The 16,884-nt window shown below is 44.3% G+C and overlaps 1 pseudogene across 1 annotated transcript; it reads left to right on the top strand.

Moving 5' to 3' along the window:
* Positions 1-392: 392 nt before the first annotated feature.
* Positions 393-16,272, top strand: LOC148140092 (butyrophilin subfamily 1 member A1-like; annotated as a pseudogene). The gene is made up of 10 exons (XR_015753036.1): positions 393-978; positions 1,463-1,562; positions 3,039-3,391; positions 7,622-7,911; positions 9,576-9,696; positions 9,979-10,004; positions 13,556-13,582; positions 13,754-13,780; positions 14,105-14,131; positions 15,725-16,272. The product of XR_015753036.1 is annotated as a butyrophilin subfamily 1 member A1-like (transcript).
* The last annotated feature ends 612 nt before the right edge of the window (positions 16,273-16,884 follow it).

Raw genomic sequence — 16,884 nt, 5'->3', positions numbered from 1 at the left:
TATCTCTGTGTGGTCGGTATCCCTCTTCCTTCTTGCCTGTCTGTTTCTCTCAGTAAAGGGACACTTTATTTGCCATAGCCCAGAGTGTAAAAACTGAGAAATTATTACAGTACAAACCTCTCCTAAGTCTGCAGAGGGTACTGTGCACAACTTCTGAACTCGTTACAGGAAGGATGGGGTCACACCAGTCAGGGGTATAGAGGAGATTTAACAGTATTGTCGGACTGAAGGCATTTAGCAATGGGGTGGGCTTTTTTGATTGAACGGCATGAGGCTAAGGAGATGATTAAGTGAGATAACGGAAGTGGCCTTGGTAAACATTTTAGACAGACTCTGTAACACACAGGGTAATAACCAACGGCCAGGAATGTCAATTAATGGAAGGATATTAGCGAAGTGTTTAGACCCAGAGGCCGCGAAACCGGATCAGAACCAGGATCCGGATCTCGGAAAGGGGAATGGAGGCAGAAACCCTCCTCATAACGAATTTTTTAATCGATGTTCCTGAGGCTGCAGATAAAGTTGTGGAAGGTGGGTTCAGACTGGGTGGGTGTTCACCAACTTGAGGGGCCAATCGATCTCTCTCGGTGTCCTGAACTTCCTGTGAGGGTACACGAGTGTGCAAGACATACAGACAATGTATTTATAAACAAGGTAACATTGGGGGGAATTAGGGGAAGAGAGCGCGTGTGACCTTCCTCTCCTTGAAACAGGGAACGATGGAAATTAACCCGAGCGGGATTCCCGAAGAGGCAGGAAGTTGAGCAAACATTTCAATGTTACAATGTTACAGAGGCTGCAGATAAACTGGTGAAAGCTCAGCTCAAGTTTCTCCGGAGGTTTTGAAGTTAACACCCTCAAAATTTCCGCTCAAAGTCTTGCAAATGGGAAACGGAGGGTTATCAAATATAAACGGAAAAGCTCTGGTCGCTGCTCCATTTTGTCATCCTTTCTGAATCGTTTGGAGGATTTTAATCGGTGAGTTTGGGGGTGATTTCAGCTCCTGTCAATTTCTGTGTGATTGACTCCGATCTCCCTCTTGGTGGGGAGCTCCTGGGTGACACACTCAGTCCCGGGAGAGGTAGGGGACTCAGACCCGGAACCGAACCAAGGTCTGGCTCGTTCTGCCTCTATCACCCTTCCCAGGCAGTGAGTTCCAGATTCTCATTATCCTCCAAGTGAAAAACATTTTCCTCATAATCCATCTAAACATGTGTGCGTACATGTGTGCGTACATTTCAGCATATGTATTTCAGTATGTTAGTGCTTATGTTCACACATGTATGTATATTTCAGTATATGTGCATGTGTGCGTCAGCATATGTAGTGTATACGTCAGCACATGTAGATATATATAGTCAAATGTGGCTGTCCTCAGTGACTGTCCAGTATGCCCATTGATTGCACTGATGCTGACTCTCCTAACATTGTCATTGATGTAAACTCTCTGGTAATATTTTAGACAGCTATGACATATCATTCCCTGGATCTGCTGATGCTGGATTTCTAATTTTCAGAATGTTCCCTCTGCTCCAGATTCTCATTTGGATCTTGCATGGTAGGTAAGTGAATTTCAAAAATAATAAAAATCAGGACTCGCATCAGAGATTTGAATATGTAATCTAGGGTGATTCTGAAGGGACTGAGGGAGCGATGCAATGTCAGAGGATCAGTTTGAGCATTTATTAGACGATTGGAAGGTCAGTGTTAAGGAATGCTATACTGTCATAGGGTTGGTACTGAGGGAATATTTCACCATCTTTGGATCAGTACTGAGGGAATATTTCACCCCGTCTTTGGGTCAGTACTGAGAAGGTGCAGCAAGTTGAAGTTGCCAATACTTGGAGACATGTGAGCCATCAGACATTGGCTTCATCTGTCCTCTGATGAAGACATTAAAAAAAGGTAATCCACCCATTTATCGCATTGTGCTATTTGGTATCTTGCAATGCATAAATTGTCTGTTGTGTTCCAACTAGTTAACAACATCTGCATTTCCTAGATTTTTATTACTGAGAAGTATCCTAAAATATTCTGATAATGTGACATCTGATATAAGATTGCAAAATAATTTAGCTTTTCTCTGTTTTTCTTCCCTGTGTTTCTCTATCCTTCTTTTTTTTCTGACCTCCCCCACCCCACCCCCTCAGTCTCTGCCGCTCTTAATGGTCACAGCATTGAGTACAGGGATGGGAAGTCATGTTGCAGCTGTACAGGCCATTGGTTAGGCCACTTTGGAATATTATGTGTAATTCTGGTCTCATTCCTATCAGAAGGATGTTGTGAAACTTGAAAGACTTTCGAAAAAATTTACAAGGATGTTGCAAGGGTTGGAGTGTTTGAGCTATAAGGAGAGGCTGAATAGGCTAGTGCTGTTTTCCCTGAAGCATTAGAGCCTGAGGGGTGACCTTATAGAGGTTTATAAAATCATGAGGAGCATGGATACGGTAATTAGACAAGGTCATTTGACTGGGTTACGGGAGTCCAGAACTAGAGGGCATAGGTTTAGCGTGAGAGGGGAAAGATTTAAAAGGGACCTAAGGGGCACCCAGAGGGTGGTGCGTGTATGGAATGAGCTGCCAGAGGAAGTGATGGAGGTTGGTACAATTACAACAATTATAAGGTATCTGGATGGGTATGTGAAGAGGAAAGGTTGAGAGGGATATGCGCTGATTGCTGGCAAATGGGACTAGATTAATTTAGGATTTCTGGTTGGCATGGATGAGTTTGACTGAAGGGTCTGTTTCTATGCTGTACATCTCTATGACTCTATGACTCTTCATCTGTCCCTCTGTTCCCTATGTCTGTTTCTATCCCTCCCTGCCTCACTATCTCTTCATGTCTGGCTTTATCTCTCTTTATCCCTCCCTCTGTGTTTTCATCACTTTCTGCCCCTGTCTCTCCCCCTATCATTCTCTGATCCTCTCTCCCTCTCTCTCTCTCTATCTCCCTCTTTCTCTGTTACAATGATAATATACAGCTATGATAGCCTGAGTGATGACCAATTGGTCTGATTCTCTCTCCAATGGGTACTACAGAAACAGTGGTGGATTCAGAGGTGACGGGACCATCAGCCCCCGTCATGGGGGGTTGTCGTAGGCAGTGTGGTCCTGGACTGTGAGTTGGTCATGACCAAAGCCCAGAGAATATGGAAGTCTGCTGGCCTATGGCTATAGCTCACCTATCCATATGTATAAGGAGGGAGCAGACGATTTGATTTTCCAGCCCTCGGCCGACAGAGACCGGACTGAACTGTTTCTTAATGAAGTGGCACAGGGGAATCTCTCCCTCAGGCTGAAGGACGTCCGAGTTTCTGACAGGGGACAGTACAAGTGCTTTGTTGCTTCTGGCATCAAACACAATGAGTTCAAACTCACGCTGGATGTGACAGGTCAGTGACTATTTTGGAAACACTCTTTTTGACCTTCTCAGGGGCAGGTTTATTGAGGTGAAGGATAAATGTTGACCCAGTCCCTGGCAGAACACAAATAGATCGAGGCCCCATCAGGGTTGACCCTGAGAGGCTGTTTCTGCTGACGGAGAAATCTAGAACACAGGGACACGGCTTTAGGATAAGGGGATGGTAACTTAGCACTGAGTCAGGGGGAAAGCTCTTCACTCAGAACGTTGGGAACCTTTGCCTCACTGTCTCATTCCACTGAAGTGAGAGAAGACCATTCGGTCCCTCCAGGCTGCTCCACTATTCAATACATTCATTTTATATCACAATTATGGCTGATCTTGAACTTCATTTCCACATATAACTTCCCAGACTTCTGAGTATCATGAATAAAAATATTTCTGAGTTCAGTGTTCGCAGACTGAGTATCTCCAAATCCTGGGGTAGAAGGTGTTTTAGCTCATCTAGCCTGTGGAAGCAACCTCTCCATGCCTTCCCTATTTTAAACCTGTGATAGATTAAATATTTGTTGAGCAGAGTTATTAAGGGATATGAGCCAAAAGTAGTGGGTGAGGCCACAGATTAGCCATGTAACAGTCTCAAGGGACTGAATGGCCTGCTCCTGTTCATATGAAATTCCTCCAGAATGCTTTTTGTTCAGATGAGTTTACCTCTCACACTTCCAACCTCCAGAAAGTACAGGCCCAGTCTGTTCAGTGCTCACAGAGCAATCCTCTTGACTGATGAATCAACCCATGCACTCCAGCTGGAGCAAGTATTTCTATCCCCAGAGAGCTGGGGATGATCAGTCACTGAATACATCTAAGAAAAAGGTTAATATATCTTTGGAAGCTGAGAGAATGAAAAGAACATGCGGATGGAGTGGGAATAGGGTGTTGAGATGGACAATCATCAATGATCGTATTAAGCAATGGGACAGCATGAGGGATTGAATAGACCACTCCAGCTCCTCTCTATATTAACTTCTTTGCTTCCCACAATTCATCTGGTGGAATAGAGTCATCGAGGCTGGCAGTAGATAATAGACCTTTGGCCCATCTGCACCATTGGCCCAAGTCCTCCTTTGCTTTGTTATCACAAATATACATCAAAATACTTCCACAATGTTATGAGGGTTTCTGCCTCTACTACCCCTGTAGGCAGTGAGTTCCAGATTCTCACCTCCCTCTGAATGAAAACATTTTTCCTGACAAGCCCCCAAAATCTCCTGCCGCTTGCCTTAAATCCAGGACTCCTGGTCGCTATTCCCTCCAGCAAGGGAATGTAATCTACCTAAGCAACTCAAAATTATAGACATCTCATTCATCTCCCCACTCTCCTCTGCTCTGAAGAAACCAACCCTAGTCTATCCAATAATAAAACAAGAAAACTGCAGATGCTGGTCATCTGAAACAAAAAGAGAAATTCCTGGAGAACCTCAGCAGGTCTGGGGTGACCCATGCAAAGAAAGCAGTGTTATTCTTTTGAGTCCAGTGACTCTCGAACAGAACAGTTAGCAGTTCAGAAAAAGTGCTTCCTGATGAAGGGCTTATGACTGGAATGTTGATTCTCCTGCTCCTCAGATGCTGCCTGACCTGCTGTGCTTTTCCAGCACCACACTCTTGACTCTCATCTCCAGCATCTGCATTTTTCTCCCATTTATGCTGAAGCCCAAATTTGGAGAAGGGGGAGGGTAAAGTGAGTGGATAAGTGCAGATGGAGTCCATGTGAGCGAGAGAGTGTGTGAGAGAGAGAGAGAGACGCAAGGTGTCTGTAAACGAGAAGGTTATGGATAGAAGTCAGGACAGACAAGAAGTGATAGTAAGAGCGATGAGTGAGGAAATAGGTGAGCTGTACTGAATGCAATGCGTGTATGTTGACAGTGGGTCTAGAATTCCATGAGCATGGATGACTGCTAAAAGCAACACGTCTGAACAGACCTGGTATGAGTGGGTAAAAAACATGGAATGATCAAATTTATTGAATTTGATATTAAGTCCTCGAGGCTGCAGTGTTCTCAAATGGTAAACGAGGCACTGTTATTTCAGCTTGTGCTGAGGCTCTCTGGAAGACTGCAGTGGACACACAATACAGAAATGTTGTCCAGGGTGGTGTGGTGAAGGGGCAGGCATCTGGAAGCTTAGGGTAATTTTTTATCGACAGAAAATAGATGTTCTGCAAAGCGGTTGCCCAGTCTGCTTTACGCCTCCTACAGGAGAGCACATTGTGAACAGCAAATACAGTAGATTAGACAGAGTGATGCAGGTAAATTGCTGCTTCACCTGGAAGGTCTGCCTGGCACCCTGGATAGTGAGGAGGGGGGAGGTGAACAGACTGGTGTTAAACCTTCTGCAATTGCATGGGAAGATGCCTTGGGGTGTGGGAAGGTGTTGGGAGTGAAGGAGGAGTGAACCAGTGTGTTGCAGAAGGAATAGTCCCTGTGGAACACTGACAAGGTAGAAGAAGGGAATATGTATCTGGTGGTGGAATCTGACTGGAGGTGATGGAAATGGCAGCTAACGATTGTTTGGATGCATAAGCTGGTGGAGTGGTAACTGAGGAGTACAGCGACGCTATCATTGTTGTGGGAGGGAAGAGAAAAGAGGTGTGAGGTGAAGAGCAGGAGACAGGTCAAACATGGTTTAGGCCCTGTAACCCACAGTTACAGGGAATCTTTGATTGAGGAAAAGGATGGACATTTCAGAGGCAGTCCCCTGTGGAAGGCGATATCATCAGAACAGATGTGATGGAGGTGGAGAAACTGGAGCAATGGGATGGAGTCCTTACAAGAGGCAGGGTGAGGATGTACAGTCATGGTAACTGTGAGAGACGGTGAGCTTGTTCGTGGCCAGCCTATTCCCCAAAAAACAGAGATATCAAGAAGGGAATGGCGGAGTCAGGGAAGGACCAGGTGAAGGTGGCAGTCATGTGGAAATTGAAATCTCTGCAAGGGCCATTCCTTCCAGGAGACTCTGACCCACTTCTTCTCCATTCCCGACATCTCCCCACACCCCCACATCACCTTTCCTTGTAATTGCTGAAGGTGAAACATCAGCCTGAATACCTCCTCCATCCTCTGGATCCAGGGCTCCAAACCTATCTTCCAGCTGAAGTAGTGATTAACTGCACTTCACCGCTGTATTTACTGTTCATAGTGCAGTCTCTTCTAATTTGGGGAATAAAATTGCAGACTGGATGACCACTTTGCAGAACACCCAAGTCTTGTACTGATTTTACCTCAGTTGACTATTCCCATGTATTCCAAGATTTGTTATCATATTATTTGAATTGCTATCATACAGTCACCCATTTTCTCCTACTCTTTGCTCCTATGATCTCTTATTCAGCTTTTCTGCTGTCCCAGTCTGCTATCCATAATCTCCTTATTTACCCACCTCTTTCATCTCTCTCTCTCACTCTCTATCTCTGGGCTTCATCTCCACCAATCTGTGCACTTCCTATCTCCCCAACTCTGCTCCTGTCCCCCAAACTAAACTTTGTCTTCATCATAAGTACTAGTGTTTCTGAACTTCTGATGAAGTGTCACCAGACATGAACAGATAACATTCCTTTCTTCCCACAGATGGTGCCAGACCTGCTGAGTTGTTCCAACAATTTTTGTTCTTTTCACCAGTCTATCCAATCTCCCTTCACAAATATACCTCTCCAAAAAAAACTCCACTGCACCCTCTCCAGTCTAATTACATCCATGCTCGAATGTGAATTCCAGCGCTGTACTCTTAATGTTCTTGCAGTTTTTTGAATCTGGGGAATACAGATCCACAGACTAAATGATCCTCTTGGAGAAAACATGTTTGTTCATCTCAACATTTACAGTAGGACCTCATTTTCTTAAATGAAAGCAAAACTTTGTAGTCAGTTAAATGTTTTTGCAGTGCTTATGAACTTTAAAATGTCCCTTTTTAAAAAAAAATATATGGAGCCACTTTGAAGGCCTGGAAACAGTTCCTGTTGGTGGAAACCTGCCTGGTGACTAATTTGACAAGTGAGTAATTTCTGTCTGGATTGCCCTTCTCTCATCTCTCTGAATGGGGTTTCTTCCTCCATCCTCCACCTCCTTGCCCTGACTGATCAAACCCTGGTTACCCTGTGTGAGGGGATTATGAAAGCACAGGTCAGCTGCAATCTGACCAAGTGGTGCAGGGAGGCCATGACAGGCTTTGTGGCCTACTCCCCTTCCTGATGTTTCTGTGATTGCAGGTACAGGCCGCCAGCCCAGGATCGAGATGGAGGGCCAAACAGGCGATGATATCAGACTGGGCTGCAGATCCGAAGGATGGTACCCATCCGAAGGATGTTCATCCTGTGGGTGGACGGAGATGGTGTGAACATGACAGCCCAGCAGCAAACCACGTACCAGCCAGACTCTCAGGGGCTGTTCACGGTCAGCAGCTCCGTCGAGATCCCCAAGCACTCCCCCAACAAGTAGACTTGTGTCATTAACAATGTGATCCTGAAGGAGACACAGGAGGCTCACATCCAGATCGCAGGTCTGTCACGGTGAGAAGAGACCTTCCCAGACATTCAGCGGGCTGGGGGAAAAGACTTGAATCAGATTGTGGACAAATGTAATATCCCAAGGAAATGCTGTGATTGAAACAGGCTCCTTGTGGCCCTGGTTAGAGACAATTGGCAAGAAATAAACCTCTCATGGATACAGCTTGCCCCTTATGGCAACAAAAGGCATTTCAATGGGATGGAGGGAATGATTGAGATTGAGGGAGAGTGAGAGGCTGCGACAGAAAGAGAAGAAGAGGGTGTGATGGAGGTAGAAGGAGAGCAGGTGATGCAGGTTTGGGGAGGGAGGGGGGGAGTGAGTGTAATGGAAGAGCAGAGTGTTATAGACTGGGTCAGACCACTCAAAACATTCTTAAGCAGGCAGCCCAGACCATAACTTTGCAAATTGTTTCAATAAGTGTGCAGTGAAAATTACCCGGAGTAAGTTAGCGAGGTTGACTACCAAGTTTTAAAACAGACAACAATTTATTCACAAAATTACGGAATGACACACAAAGAACAGAAGAAAGAACTCAGTCTATCTAAACTAGACTTAATTGTGCTGTTGAAAATTGTGGTGCTGGAAAAACACAGCAGGCCAGGCAGCATCCGAGGAGCAGGAGACTCGACATTTCGGGCATAAGCCCTTCTTCATTCCTGAAGAAGGGCTTATGCCCGAAATGTCGATTCTCCTGCTCCACAGATGCTGCCTGGCCTGCTGTGTTTTTCCAGCACCATACTTTTCAACTCTGGTCTCCAGCAGCTGCAGTCCTCACTTTCTCTTAATTGTGCTGTTCCAAATATGCACAACAGTCCCAATAAACAAATCCCCTAAACACAGTAAAAAATAAAACAAAGATTTACAGGGCAAAGATAGAAGGGCCGAAGCAGAGAGAGTCAAGCAGCCTGTTTCCACAAAGCCCACTGCTGAACTCCTAACTAAAGTTCTGAACTGAACTGCTCTGCTAGAGAGTTGGCCACATCCCCTTGACTTATGCAGATTATTTCTCAAAACATAAAAGCTCTGGCCTAAAGTCTCATCTGTTTATGGATAAACATATCTGTACCAAACCATTCGATTCGGAGCCTAATTGGTTTATGATACCTCTGAAAAAACCCAAGGACACAGTATCCCTGAGAAAAGGAACAGCCTTTTGAGTGGGCAGACTTAGAGTTTGCGAAAAGGAAGGGAGGTGATGGAAAGAGAGAGAGAGATAGTATAACAGAGGTTGGAAGAGGGAGGTGGGAGAGACTGCGAAGAAAATAGAACGGAGGTTTTGGAGAGGGAGAAGAATAATGGAGGGAGAGAGGCTGATGGAGGGAGAGGGATGATTGAAGCTGGGTACAGGGTGTGACAATACGTTACTGTTCATTCCAACAGCTGAATGGTTCATTTTCTCACTCTCTTCTCTCTTTCCCCTTTCCCTGTTCTCCATCTCCTCTCTCTCCCTTTGTATCCCCATTCTCCCCCCTTTCCCATTCTCTCACTGACTCTTTCTCCCTCCTCCCCCTTCCCTCTTCCCCCCACCTTACCCCCACCATTTCCTCCTCCATCTATTTATCTCATTTCTCTCTCCGCTCTCTGTCTATCCCACCCCCTCTCACTTTTCTTCCATTCCTCTCCCTTTATTCTCTTCTTCTGTTTATCTCGATACAGATTCCTTCTTCCCCGGTGTTTCCGGATGGCTGACAGCATTCTGGGTCCTGTTTGCTCTGATTGTTGCAACAGTCGCTCTCACAGTGTGGAACCATCAGAAATTACTGAATAAGATTCAAGGAGACAAACTCTGCTCAAACATACAGAACTTCTTTCAAGAAGTAATCATAAACCAAACCTAATAATTTATTAAAAGAAACTAAAACAGTGCTGGAAATACTCCACAGATCAAACAGAAGCTGTGGAGAGAAAGGTGGGGTGTGGGAGGATAGAGTTAGTGTTTCAGGGGGAATAGAGTTTATTTTTAGTGAGGAACCTTTTCATTACAGTCTGACTTTGACGGTATTTCCTGAGGTCATAGTGCCCATTGTACTCATTAATTTATTTGATTTTCTTTTCCAGGCCTCAGGAAATCTGAAGATAATCTCAGTAAGTGATGTTTCTTCAGTCTGTGTGACACGTTACTCGGACTCTAGCTGTTGAGGAATTTCACACTCTCACTCTCACTGTTTCTGTCCTGAGAGGGCTCAGACCCCTTTCTGTATGTTACTGATCTCACCAGTAACCAGGAGGGTCCATCGGTCTGTTCCTGCTGATCCTTTCTGTGAGTATATCCTTTTCTTCACACACCCCTTCCCCACCAGATTCTCTATCTCATTCCAAATTATCCTCTTCTGACAGTACAGTACCTCTCAGAGAGTGATGTTCTGTCCTTGTTTCCTGTTGCAGAGGTATGTTGTCACAGTGGTCGCATAATGCCTCCTTCAGGCAGGAAGTTGTTAAACTGTGTTTAATTTCTCTCTGGGTGTTTGTTTTGAACAATCATGAGTGAGTGGGGTCAGGGCTCTCACAGAACCATAAAGGCTTTTAGTTTTGCTTTCATTTAATGAGATGGTTTCAGCGGGTTGCTGAGCTAAATGCTTGAGTTCTCTGCTGCTAGAGTAAAGTCTTACACAGTTAGGCTTCCTCTTAGAAATCAAAAGAGGCAGATTATTTATTTATTCTGGACTGGAGAGGGACTGCGCATGGGAATCAAAACGATTTCACTGAATGGAATTTTTCCAAAGGTTATGTTTGTTGGATGCTGTCTATGTTGGAACTCCTATGATGATTAGTGTTTAAATAATACACCATTTTGTTAACCTTATTTCGATTGAAATACTTATGACAGTTCTTCTTTAACTGTGTTATAAGAATAAAGTGTGTTTTGATTAAAGCCTAGTAGCAGACCAATCAAAAAACAGCACCTTAAGCTTGCTATAAAATAAATATAAATTTAGAATCGAGGCTATCTCCTTTCAATTGGGTGGGGGTGGGGGGCAGTGACTTTTCTGGTCTCTCTCTCAACTCTCTCCCCTGTCACTTTCCATTCTAACCCTTTTCTCTTCCCACTTCCTCTTACCCTTTTTCTCCCCTTCCATCTCAACCTTCTCTCCCCACTTTTTCCTCTGCATCGCGTGCTCTCTCTCTCTTCCTCTCGCTCTCTCTGTGTCTCACCTGTCTCTCCACCTCTCATTCCTGTGGTCTCCCTGCTCTTTCTCCCTCTCTTTCTCCCCCCAATTCCTTCTAACCCTTTTTCTCAACCTCTCTCTTCTTCTCTCCCTCCTCCTCTCTCTCCCCCGACTCTCTCACCCTCTTCTCTTTCACTTCCCCTCCCTCTTTCTTTTCCGCACCATTTCTCTCCTTCTTCCACCCCCAGCCCTTCTCTCACTCATCTCTCTCATCTCTCTCTCTCTCATCCCCACACACTGCCCACTCTGCCTCTGTCCTACACATATCTCTCTTTCAATGCCAATTGTACAGGACCATGGTGCAACCACACCTGAAGTACTGGGTGCAATTTCTCTCCTTACTTGAGGAAGGATGTTCTGATTATGGAGGAAATATAGCAAAGGTTTATCAAACTGATTCTTCAGGAGAAAGTGAGGACTGCAGTTGCTGGAGAGATGAGTTGAAAAGTGTAGTGCTGGGAAAGCACAGCAGGTCAGGCAACATCCAAGGAGCAGGAATATGTCCATCCATATGTCAGTATCCTCTCACACTGGAGCAGAGGAACAATGCATTCCTTACAGCGCAGTTTTCTCTAATTCAACGCTCTCTGACTAGGCTCCCACATTCTAACCTGTAAACTTGAGGCCACCTGACCCTCTGCTGCCTGTGTTTTCACTTATCTCAAGTCCCACCCTCCTGCTTGCTGACCTACATTGGCTCCCAGTTAATTCTTAATTTCTCACCCAGTTCTCCAATCCCATCAAGTCCTTGCCTTCACTACAATTATGAAGATGTAGGTTTATCTTTGAGAGAGTTAAATGCAGCAGAATTACTGGACACAGCACCAAGTGTTCTCAATAAGGCAACAATGTATATAACACTGGGGTGAACAACTCAATTAGTTTGTTGCCTGGAGACAAAAACAAATTCGAATTGGGCAAATCAATTTAAATTATACCCCAGAAAAATACCAATTTCCAATCAAGTTTGAATTGATTATATTGACAATCTTAAACGCCAATGACACAATCCAAAGCTCTGGGGTATCAGACTGGGGGGAATTTGAACAGTTAAGAGGGGGACTGCCAAGTCCTAGCATATAACAGATTGCTTGAAAACCAAATCTCTCTTAAAAGTACCATTTCGATCAGTAACATGTAATGCAGAAATTCCTAACAAGGAGAAAAAAAGACACAGGAAGATCCGAAGATAAGAACCTAAAGCTGCCTGGTTTTGAGATAAGAAGTGTTTTGTAAAACTTAATTGGGAGTTTCATTGGACTAGTATTATAGAAGGGAAGTTTAGAAAAATAAATTTTAAACAGTGGTTAGTTAATTATTCTCTGTCATACTTTAAGAAATAAAGTTGTTAATTTTTACTTTACATAGTTCTTGGCCACTTGGATTTTTACGATTACTGCATGGGATAAATCTTTATTATGTTGCTGGTTTTAAATGAAGCAGGAGAGTTTACCCCATGTCATGACACTACTCTGTAACTCCTCCAGCCCTTCAATCCTGCAAGATATCTGTGCTCCTCTAATTCTATCCTCTAGCACACCACAATTATATTTGCTCCTTCATTTGGAGATACAGTGTCAGCTGTCTCAGTTCCAAACCCTAATTCCCCCACCACCATTTCAATTTCCTCCTAAGAAACTTTGAAAAAGCTTTGATCACCTTACGTAACATCTCACTGTGTCACTGTCTTATTTTTATTCAGGATACATGTATGAAGGATTTTCAGATTTTTAACAGAAAAACAGACATTCTATGATACAAATTGTAGTTGTGTAATATAGTTGTAGTGTATTTTCTGACAGGTGAGCAATACTACACTGGATACATAAGGACGTACCAATGTAGGAAATAGGAGTAGGCCATCTCCCCACTCAAGATAATAAGGTCATGGCTGATCTTTTCATGATTTGGAGATTTCAGAGCAGCGCTCTGAAAGCTAGTGTTCCAAATAAATCTGTTATACTATAACCTGGTGTTGTGTGATTTTTAATTTTGATCTTTTCAAGGATTCAGCTCCACTTACTCACCCACTCATCATAACCCACGATTCATTTACTGTTCAAAAATCTATCTATCTTTGCTTTAAAAACATTCAGTGAGATAGTCTCAACTGCTTTACTGGGCACAGAATTTCGGGCTTCACAACCCTTTGGGTAAAGAAGTTCCTTCTCAACTCAGTTTTAAATCTGCTCCCCTTATTATGAGATTATGCCTCCTGGTTTGAGTTTCACCCACCAGTGGTGCTTCTATCTCCCTGCTTCTATCTTATCTATTGTCCTCATAATGGAAGACTTGTATCACCAAGTTTGTATTCAAAAAAAATTTCTAAACTATATTCCCCTTCCAAAAAAAGTCTCAAGTGAGTAATATTTGGTTTTTTCAGTGATATTTTTGGTACAGTTGATGTTAGATTTAAATTACCTTGCTCCCCATACGATAAATTTTGCTCCTTTCTGTTTTTCTCTTTAGAATCTAAGAAACTTCAGCAGACGTTAGGTAAGAGATGATTCCTAAACCTTCCTCACTCTGGGATTGGAGTTTCACCTCCTGTTCTGCACTGGTTCCTTTATTTTAGAAAACACTGGCATGAAAATAAAATTTGTTAATGAAATGAAGTCTGTTGAGTGTGATTTATTCAGACCATTCCAATTCCCTGTTTCCTTTTAGAACAATGGAGGCCTTTGGTCCAGTCAGGTATGTTCTGTGCGTGAACACATAATGAAAGGAACCTCACCGATCAGTATTTGTGTATTTTTTGATGTTTGCCCATGGTAATGTTGGGCCAAATAGAACAGGAAGATATGAAGATCAACAATATGTGATTCTGTACCTTTACTCAATCTAAAGGGGTGTGTGTGTGTGTCTATGCACATTGTTAAGGTAAAGCCAGTCACTCCCCACTGTTGCTCACCCTCCAGTCCTTACCTCACTGTGAATCATGATTTACTTCAACTGTTGTCCTGTTTGAGAGTATTGTGGATGATTAATCTTCTTCTTCCTTTTCTGTTATCTTTGTAGAATGGAACAGGATACGGAGCTATGCAGGTAAAATGCTGGGTGCAGCAGACTGTGTGTTTGTATCTGTGTAGTAGTGCATGGACAGGCTGTCTGTCTTCATCACCCTGTTCTGGCTGACCAAGAACCTCTCCCATCCCTGTCACCTGCAATTGGCTTGTCAGAAGGATTTACAAGATTGCTTATTAATCTGGTCATGTTATGACAGAAACTCCACGGGATTCAAGTTGTGAAGCGGAACTTGAGCCTGACGTTTCTGGCCCAGAGGCAGTGAAGTTACTCACTGTACCACATGACCTCCTCAGAGGTTTAAGACAATTCAACAGTCTACAGTCACTTTTGCTGACATCACAGCTTTATTCCACTAATTTGTTTTAAACTATTTCTCAAATTCTCAAACTGCACTGGTGGAATTGGAATTCACCCTCTCCGGGCTTTGGGTTCAGCAACATGGGGAGGCAATGCCCAGAAAATTAAGCGTGAAAACCAAGTCATGGTCTGGGGACGAGGGTTCAAATCCCACCATGCCAGATGAATGCATTTGGATACAATTAAAAGCCTGGAATTAAGAGTGTAATGGTGACCATAAAATAGACGCCGATTGTTAGGAAAATGCCATCTGGTTCACTTATGCCCTTCAAGGAAGGAACTGTTATCTTTACCCTGTGTGTGGCCTACATGTGACTTCAGACTCTCAGCAATGTTACTGACTCTTAACTGCCCTCTGGACAATGAGGGACAGGCAATTAATGCTGGACTGGCCAGTGACACCCTCATCCTGTGAAATAATATGAAATGAAGCACTACACACTGGTGAAAAGACCCCCCCCCCTCCCATTTTATACAGCACGAGAGGAAAGTGCTAATTTGTTCAGCCATCTTTGATGTGGAGATGCAGCAAGAACTGTCAATTTTTATTCTCAGACCAGATTCTGGTTGGTCAGGGAGATGCCATGAAAATGCAGCAGAGAATATGTACCCCTCTCATCCTGCATTTCACCGAGCCCCTTCCAGCACTTACTTCTCTCATTAAAGCACTTAAATTCCCTGTCCCCTACCCACCGTTTCTTATATAACACTCTTTCGACCCTCCCCCTGCAATTTCCTCTTCCTTCCCTTGCTGACCTCCTATCCCATCTCCTGCTCTTGTCCCTCTCCTTTCCCTTCCTTCCCGTTTTCTTTGAATTGAATTAGCTTTATATTGGGTGCTCAAATGAGTACAGTGAAAAGTCTGAGATAACATTTCAGGTAGAGTGAATTCTGAGGAAGGGTCACTCCACCCAAATTCTGATTTATGTCCACATGTGCTGCCAGACCCGCTGAGCTTTTCTAAGAATCTCTGTTGTTGACAGTGGAAAGTTTATAATTTGCCACTTACAGCACCATCTTGGGTACAATCCTAAAGAACAGAATAGAGAAATGTTCCATTACAGAGAGATACAAGAAGCAAAGTTTAAAAAGACAAACATAGACCAGCGGAGGGCGGAAGTTCACGTGTTCTGACCGCTGGGCTACTCCCACTACGCTCTGAGCTGGGCCGCTGCTCCCTGGAGACCCCAATCCTTAACCCTCCCCTCTTCACCCGCCACCTCTCTGACGGTGTTATTTGATCTCTTCCCCCAGCTCCAGCCTCTCTGACTCTGGATCCGAACACAGCGCATCCCCGGCTCATCCTGTCTGAGGACCGGACCAGTGTGAGACTCGGAGACACAGAGCAGCCGCTCCCTGACTCCCCGGAGAGATTTCATTTCTGGGAATGCGTCCTGGGATCAGAGGGATTCACATCAGGGAGACATTACTTGGAGGCGGAGGTAGGGGAGAAGACAGAGTATTTTCTGGGCGTGGCCCGAGAGTCTGTGGACAGGAAAGGAGAGATCGACCTGATCCCGGAGACCGGATTCTGGATTGTGGGGCTGTTACCTGGATGCGGTTATTTTGCCGCTACCCCCCCCCCGACCGCCCTCTTCCCGAGAGTGAATCCCCGGAAGATCGGGGTTTTCCTGGACTATGAGGGTGGACAGGTGTCATTTTACAATGGTGACACCATGTCCTACCTCCACACTTTCACCCACACTTTCACTGAGAGGCTCTTTCCCATCTTCCATCCGGGAGGGAATGACGGCGGGAAAACCTCCGCCCCGCTGACAATCTGCGGGATTAAAGGGCACTGACAGATCCATCCCATAATTTCACCCCGTCCCCCTCTCTCCTGCCAGCTGTAAACTGATGGGGGTCGGTCTCAGTCTGGGGGAAAGAAGGAGGGAGAGAGAAGAAACAAATAGAAGCTCAGTTGTAGAGAGGGACTGACTGGGTAGAGTGAGCTGTGAGCTGCAGGAACCCGGGAACCTTCCTTTCTGTCATGTTGCTCCACAGGCGGGAGGTGGTACTACATGGCGTTGTTGGAGATGAATGTTAATGAGAATGTGCTTGTGTTGGATTGGGATGGACAAAGTTAAAAATCACACAACACTAGGTTTTAGTCCAACAGGTTTATTTGGAAACACTAGCTTTCAGAGCGCCGCTCCTTCATCAGGTGGTTGTGGAACTGGATGATAAGACACTGAATTTATTGCAGATTACAGGGTCATGCAACAAAAATAAATTATTGAATCATCTTTTAGAATGGGTTGCAGATTTTGTTTCTAAATCCCAGAACTTCTTTTAAGTGACATTCTCAAGATAACTTAAGTTTTATGTAAAAAAAGTGATCAGACTGGACTCAACTGGGCTCACTACATAAATGCAGTGGCTACACGAGAAGGTCAGAGACTAGCGATACTGTG

Source organism: Chiloscyllium plagiosum, unplaced genomic scaffold (genome assembly GCF_037043375.1).
Source record: "Chiloscyllium plagiosum isolate Xiang-an unplaced genomic scaffold, Cpla_swu_hap1 HiC_scaffold_35, whole genome shotgun sequence".
Lineage (NCBI taxonomy): Eukaryota > Metazoa > Chordata > Chondrichthyes > Orectolobiformes > Hemiscylliidae > Chiloscyllium > Chiloscyllium plagiosum.
The sequence above is the reverse complement of the archived record's forward strand: the minus strand, read 5'-3'. Positions and strand labels throughout refer to the sequence as shown.